At 45.5% G+C, this 8,107-nt stretch overlaps 1 pseudogene; it reads left to right on the top strand.

Moving 5' to 3' along the window:
• Positions 1 to 8,107, top strand: part of LOC139027423 (uncharacterized) — a 27,918-nt pseudogene that overhangs the window by 10,751 nt on the left and 9,060 nt on the right.

Below are 8,107 nucleotides of genomic sequence, written 5' to 3'. Positions count from 1 at the left end.
GGCTCTGGTACGGGACGTGGACCCCACTCCACCATAGTCTCGGCCCACTTATGTGGCGCCTTTGGAGCGGCGACCCTCGCCYCCGACCTCGGACTGGGAACCCTTACAGCAGGCCCCGAATAGATGGGAGACTCCGGCAGCGCCGGACAGGCGGGAGACTAAGGTAGCACCGGAGTGAAGGGCGACTCCGGCAGCACCGGAGTGAAGGGCGACTCCGGCAGCTCCTGACTGACGGGCGGCTCCGGCAGCTCCTGACTGACGGGCGGCTCCGGCAGCTCCTGACTGACGGGCGGCTCCGGCAGCTCCTGACTGACGGGCGGCTCCGGCAGCTCCTGACTGACGTGACAGTTAAGACCTTCTCCTTCATTATTTTTTATTTTATTTAACCTTTATTTAACTAGGCAAGTCAGTCAAGAAGAATTTCTTATTTACAATGACGGCCAACCAAAAGGCAAAAGGCCTCCTGCGGGGATAGGGGCTGGGGGCTGGGATTAAAAATAAAAAAATTATAAAATATAAATATAGGACTAAACACACACCACGACCAGAGAGACAACACAACACTACATAAAGAGAGACCTAAGACAACAYCATAGCATGGTAGCAACACAACATAACAACAACATGGTAGCAACACAACATGGTAACAACACAAAACATGTTACAAACATTATTGGGCACAGACAACAGCACAAAGGGCAAGAAGGTAGAGACAACAATACATCACACAAAGCAGCCACAACTGTCAGTAAGAGTGTCCATGATTGAGTCTTTGAATGAAGAGATTGAGATAAAACTGTCCAGTTTGAGTGTTTGTTGCAGCTCGTTCCAGTCGCTAGCTGCAGTGAACTGAAAAGAGGAGCGACCCAGGGATGTGTGTGGACCTTTAACATAATGTGACTGGCAGAACGGTGTTGTATGTGGAGGATGAGTGCTGCAGTAGATATCTCAGATAGGGGCGAGTAAGGTCTAAGAGGGTTTTATAAATAAGCATCAACCAGTGGGTCTTGCGACGGGTATACAGATGACCAGTTTACAGAGTAGTATAGAGTGCAGTGATGTGTTCTATAAGGAGCATTGTTGGCAAATCTGATGGCCGAATGGTAAAAAAAACATCTAGCCGCTCGAGAGGACCCTTACCTGCCGATCTATAAATTATGTCTCCGTAATCTAGCATGGGTAGGATGGTCATCGGAATCAGGGTTAGTTTGGCAGCTGGGGTGAAAGAGGAGTGATTACGATAGAGGAAACCAAGTCTAGATTAAACTTTAGCCTGCAGCTTTGATATGTGCTGAGAGAAGGACAGTGCACCGTCTAGCCATACTCCCAAGTACTTGTATGAGGTGACTACCTCAAGCTCTAAACCCTCAGAGGTAGTAATCACACCTGTGGAGAGAGGGGCATTCTCCTTACCAAACCACATGACCTTTGTTTTGGAGGTGTTCAGAACAAGGTTAAGGGTAGAGAAAGACTCTAAGAAAGCTTTGTTGTAGAGCATTTAACACAAAATCCGGGGAGGGGCAAGCTAAGTATAAAACTGCATCATCTGCATATAAATGGATGAGAGAGCTTCCTACTGCCTGAGCTATATTGTTGATGTAAATTGAGAAGAGCGTGGGTCCTAGGATCGAGCCCTTTGGGTACTCTCTTGGTTGACAGGCAGTGGCTGAGACAGCAGATTTTCTGACTTTATACACTGCACTCTTTGAGAGAGGTAGTTAGCAAACCAGGCCAAAGACCCCTCAGAGACACCAATACTCCTTAGCCGGCCCACAAGAATGGAATGGTCTACCGTATCAAAAGCTTCGGCCAAGTCACTAAAAATAGCAGCGCAACATTGCTTAGAATCAAGGGCAATGGTGACATCATTGAGGACCTTTAAGGTTGCAGTGACACATCCATAACCTGAGTGGAAACCAGATTGCATACCCGAGAGAATACTATAGTCATCAAGAAAGCCAGTCAGTTGATCTTTTTCCAACACTTTTGATAAACAGGGCAAAATAGAAATAGGCCTATAACAGTTAGGATCAGCATGATCTCCCCCTTTAAATAAAGGACAAACCGTGGCTGCCTTCCAAGCAATAGGAACCTCCCCAGAAAGGAGAGACAGGTTAAAAAGGTTGGAGATAGGCTTGGCGATGATAGGGGCAGCAACCTTAAAGAAGAAAGGGTCTAAACCATCTGACCCAGATGTTGTTTTGGGCGTCAAGTTTAAGGAGCTCCTTTAGCACCTCGGACTCAGTGACTGCCTGCAGGGAGAAACTTTGTAGTGGGGTAGGGGGAAAAGAGGGAGAAGCATCGAGGATAGTTGCATTAGAAGGGGTGGGAGATGAGGAAATGTTGGACGGGCAAGGAGGCATGGCTGAGTCAAATAGGAATCCTGACTTAATGAAGTGGTGATTAACGAGCTCAGCCATGTGCTTCTTGTCAGTAATAACCACATCATCAACATTAAGGGACATGGGCAGCTGTGAGGAGGAGGGTTTATTCTCCAGGTCTGTAACCGTTTTCCAGAACTTCTTGGGGTTAGACCCACAGAGAGAGAACTGCTCCTTAATGTAATTAACTTTGGCCTTCCGGATAGCCTGAGTGCACTTATTTCTCATTTGCCTAAACGAGAGCCAATCAGTCTGAGTATGCGTGTGCCAAGCCTTGCGCCAAATGTAATTCTTGAGGTGGAGTAACTCTACAAGATCACGGTCAAACCAGGGGCTGAACCTGTTTATAATTCAAATTTTCTTTATGGTATTGTTTGTTAACAATACCACTGAAAATATCAAAAAAGAAGGTTCAAGTGTCTTCGACAGAGGGGATCAAGCTGATTCTATACCATTTTACAGAGGCCAGTTTATGACTGAAGGCTTTCTTATTAAAGTTTTTTAGCATGCGTCTATGACAAATCAGGACAGGTTGTTTCACTGAGCAGCCGTTACAAACACAGGCTGTAAAACAGTGATCACTAAGGTCATTACAGAAAACACCAGACTGATACCTATCAGGATTATTTGTGAGGATAACATAGTAGCCTTTTCTGGGTGTTTGGAGTCATACTTTGTGGGATTGGTAATAATCTGAGAAAGATTTAGGGAGTCCCATTGCTTTTGGACTTTTGGACTCAGGTGGTTTAAGCATGTCCCAGTTTAGGTCACCTAGCAGGACAAATTCAGACTTAGTGGGGGCCAGGAGAGAGCTTAGGACAGGTAGGGTACAGGCCGGTGCTGATGGAGGACAATAGCACCCAGCAACAGTCAACAAAGAGCTATTTGAAAGTTTAATGCCTAAAACCAGCAAATCAAAGTGTTTGGGGACAGACTTGGTGGAGACAACCGAGCACTGAAGGTGAGCCTTGGTAAAGATTCCCCCCCCACCTTTGGAAGATCTGTCTTGCCGAAAAAGGTTATAACCAGAAAGGTTAACATCTGTATTCAAAACACTCTTCCTTAATCACGTCTCAGTAATGACCAACACATCTGGATTGCAGCTGTGAACCCACACTTTCAATTGATCCATTTTAGGTAATAAGCTTCTAGTGTTAATGTGCAGAAAACCAAGGCTTTTAACGAGAGCAGAAATCAGTGAAGCAGATATCAGAGCACAAGTCAGAATTGGAGCTAGCAGCTGTAGATGGGCCAGGGTGTACATGCACGTTTCCAGATATCATCAACAGTAATACAATCAAGGCACAGCATAGGACAGGGAGAGCTCTGCAGTGCTGATTTATGACATCTGAATGTGCATCAGATGGCAACAAGATCATATTGTACAGCAATTTCATCAGGTAACATGAATACAAAGCTGGCGAGAGGTGGTTAGAATAGGATGGGAGGCCAAAAGTCTATGTAACCAATAGAGTGTCAGTATCCTGAGTGTGGGAACAAACATAGTCTGTCCCACAGTTGGGTAAAGAAAGTTTGTAGTCAACGAAGTATGCAGGAGTCATAAGGCAAACAGCAAAATGCACAATAATTTTTWWAAATATATAATGACTTGGGGCTAGCCATTGTAAGTTCAGAGTCACTCGCCCCAACAGTGCGTGTGTGCTGGAGACGAGCGATAGCTCTGTAGAGAGGGGGGAGTGTGGTGGGGGTACCTGTACCACACAGGGGGAGACAGGCCAGGGCAGGCGGTGAACAGYTCGCCAGGTGGAATCCAAGCAGCAGTGCAGCAGGCAGCGGGAATAGGTGTCACACCCACTTGGGAGAAGCTTTTATTTCTGGAGGCAGATTCTTGTAGAAAATGCCAGTGGATGGTCCTGAACAGCAGGAGGGTGCTTCAAGGCCTCTGGATTTGGAAGGGGTAGCCTGTGAGACTCCTGCCATGTGTTGGGCTCAAAGGCTTCGACACCTTTCACTTCATGCCTCAGTGCTAATTGAAGTTGTATCTGGTCTGTCCTTGCAAGCCTGGCAGCCTTAACTAAGCATTCAGTCCCCATAAAGTCAAATATATCATTGTAATATACTTTATTTTTCATTTTTTAAATGTATTTTTCTTCTTGGCTTTCAAAATAGCATCAGACCAAACACTACTCACTCAGTTCCAGGTTGGATGGTGTCCTCAGGTCTCMGCTGTGTCTTTGCTAGTGCACACTCCGTGTAGCTTGGAAAAAGGAAACCTTGGTAGCAGTAATCTCTCCGGGTTAATTTTGGTCAAAATTAGGTTGTAGGTTTGGAGTTTTGATCTGGAGTGAAGGCCATGCTGTGGAGGGTAGCATCCTGCACATGTCCCTGCCGAAAAATCCAAGTTTATCTAACTCCAAATCTATCCTTTGGTAAAAAACATGCTGAAAAATGTGAGAGCTCACATGCAGCTGTGTCTCTCTCTCTGAGGGGGGGTGGATTGACTATGATTAAGTTAGAACAACTTTAGATGGACACAGATGTAGTTTACTGTGATGTGATGTTTCTGTGTGTTAAAAGGTGTGGAACCTACTGAATGGCCTCAACCTACACAAGCTAGAGCATGCCACCTTCTCAGAGGTCACAGGGATCATCTGTATCCATGACAATCAGCTCCTGGCTGTGGGGTGGAGCCAGCAGATCGCTCAGTATGACATCACAGGGGCTAAGGTACATTCCCACACACATTTTCCTTGTCAATGAAAAGTGCTTTTGTTCCAGCCAGTATAAACACCTTTACTGCACTCTCTGGTGAAAGAGTCCACCACACCTCAACCCCAGTGTTATCTTACTCTACCGCCAGACTATGTCTGCTCCATGTGGTTCCACTCAGAGGTACCAGACACATACCTTCCTTACAAGAGAGCTTTCATGAATTAATATCTATTTATATATATATATAGCATATTAGTTCTGAGGTTTCTTATTGTAAGACGTCAGCAGAACCTGGTGGGGTTTTGAGAACACATCCTGTTTATGCTCTAACAACTTGGCTAAGACGTGGTGTATGTAAACTATATCAGTGAATCAAATCAAATCAACCTTTATTTGTCACATGCTGTCACGAGTTCCACCGAAGGTGGCCCCCCTTCCTGTTCGGGCGGCGCTCGGCGGTCGTCGTCACCGGTCTACTAGCTGCCACCCATTCCCTTTTCCTTTTCTGTTGGTTATGTCTTATTGGTTTCACCTGTTTCTCGTTTGGGGTTTGGTTTAGGGCTATTTAAGCCTGTTATGCCCGCCTGCTTTTGTGCGGGCTTGTTTCTCTGTTCTGTTTTGTGGATGGTATTGTTTGTATTTTTCCGGGCTGTTTATGTTCTGTTTAGGGCCAGTCATTTATTCGCCTGTTGTTTTGGCATGACCTTTTCTCACCGGAATAAATACGGTTTTCCTTAAACCTCTGCTCTCTGCGCCTGACTCCGCACCCACCACTCCTAGTTACGTAACACATGCGCCGAATACAACAAGTGTAGACCTTACCATGAAATGCTTACTTATACAAGTCCTTAACCAACAGTGCAGTTGGTTGACTCAAAGAATGACTCAAAGTACAACTTCTGGGTCTTGTTATACTTACAGTATCACTCACTAGATGGGTAGATATAAAGTCATACATACTGCATACAGAGGCAAACTTGGTTTGTTTTCCCATTTTAATGGATGGCATGTTGGCACCAAGGTTCAAATTAGTATGTTATTTTGGTGAACGTATGGTTCCAAAATGGCGTCCTGTGTGTGTTGGTGTAGGATGTGTATGTGAGGGCGGACATGTTGTTATATGGCCTCTTGTGTGTGGTGTGTCATATGGGATGTGTATGTGAGGGCAGACATGTCTTGGGAGTCGGGTCAGCAACACAGAGCTGACATCCTGGCGGTTGACCACTGCCCTGCTCTGGGGGTCGTTGCTACGGGTAACCACGATGTAGAGGTCATCATCTGGAGTTGGGACACATAGAGATCTCTGGTTCGCCTGCAGAGAACTCACTGTGAGTCTGCTGTGTGTGTGTGTGTGTGTGTGTGTGTGTGTGTGTGTGTGTGTGTGTGTGTGTGTGTGTGTGTGTGTGTGTGTGTGTGTGTGTGTGTGTGTGGTGTGTGTGTGTGTGAAACACTTTACCATGTTTTCCTTTGTACCTCAATGCTCATCTTAAATGTAAATAAAATTTTCATAATGTGTTTGCTGTCTGTGTATGTGATGTGTGTGCATATGTATCCAGGACAGCGCTCCTCATAGGGAGTAACCTGGTCACACAAACGGTAACCTGATCACACACTCACTGTAAACTGGTTGCCCACACGGTAACCAGGACACACACACGGTGAGAGAGGGAAGGAGGGAGAGGAGGTGGCAGAGGGACAGGGATCTGGGAAAAAAAGAAGTAGCTAAGGAAGGAGAGAGAGAGAGTTTAGTGGTGGGCTGTAGTAAATCTGAAAGTGATTATAATGACAGTTGTGTGGTGGTGTGGTGTCATCCAAGTGGAGGCGAAGAGGAATGGGGAGCCAAGACAAATTATATTACTCATGATATCAATCAACTTATTTATTAGAGCTGGGAATTTCCAGTGACCTCACGATACAATATTATCACGATACTTAGGTGCCGATACAATATGTATTGCAATTCTCAAGATTCTATATGTATTGCGACTCGATACTGCGATTTTATTGCTGTTCGGTGTTACAAAAATATTGCTCACCCTGTCTGCTGCAGGGATGAGAGAGCCATGAGAAAGTGAGTTTTGATCAGTCATGGAAATAAAAGTGCTAAAAACATGTTGGCTTGTCATTTAGAAACAAGATGGCGAACAAGCTATAGAAGGAAAAATACCTGAGTTTTGGCGCAGGTACAGCCAGCTAGCCCAAAAATATATTGCGATATTGTCAAAAATAATACCCCCACATCACTACCGTAGTGGGAATTTCCAGGTGAACAAAAGGAGAGCAGTCGTTGATCTAATTAATCAAAAAAAAAATCGGATTAATTACAATTTGCAACAGGGAGACAACCTCCAGCATAGAATCATAGAAAAGTCTAACTTGCCTTCTCTAAGCAGGCCCCTTATATTGTAATCTCACAGCACCAATGTTCTGTAAATACCTGCTAACAGGATTGTAGGAAGTCACAACATCAGCTGCTCCATAATCACAGTGTGACAGAATACAAAAACATAAAGTGTCCTCGGTCCGTGTACATCCAGTCCAGTCTAGCGTTAATCACTATCAACAGATATGAGAACCCATCAGGCACGGCGCTAGGGGGGGCCCCTCAAGCATTTTTGTATATATCTTTGTTTAAATAAAGCAATATGTATAAATTAATAACCAGCCATTCTGTTCCCAATCTGATCCCTGGCTGCGTGCTCGTGCCGCGCGTGAACCCTATGACGTGTGTGTGTGTGTGTGTGTGTGTGTGTGTGTGTGTGTGTGTGTGTGTGTGTGTGTGTGTGTGTGTGTGTGTGTGTGTGTGTGTGTGTGTGTGTGTGTGTGTGTGTGGAGGCGGTCTGGTGTGTGTGCTCGCGCACGTTACAGGCTGACTACACTGCTCGCGTCGCGTGCGCTCGCGTTGCAAAATAAATTTAGAAATCTATATTATTCAATTATTGCACCCACACTGCTCGCGCGCGCCAACGAGCATCTGCGTTGCCAAGGGCTAAAATAGAAGTCAGTTCTATTTCTGACGCAGATCGCGCTGCAAGTCCTGCCTCTCCCATCTC

Source organism: Salvelinus sp. IW2-2015, unplaced genomic scaffold, assembly GCF_002910315.2.
Source record: "Salvelinus sp. IW2-2015 unplaced genomic scaffold, ASM291031v2 Un_scaffold16323, whole genome shotgun sequence".
In the NCBI taxonomy this organism is placed as follows: Eukaryota; Metazoa; Chordata; class Actinopteri; order Salmoniformes; family Salmonidae; genus Salvelinus; species Salvelinus sp. IW2-2015.
Note: the sequence above shows the minus strand (reverse complement) of the source record. Positions and strands in the feature narration are given on the sequence as shown.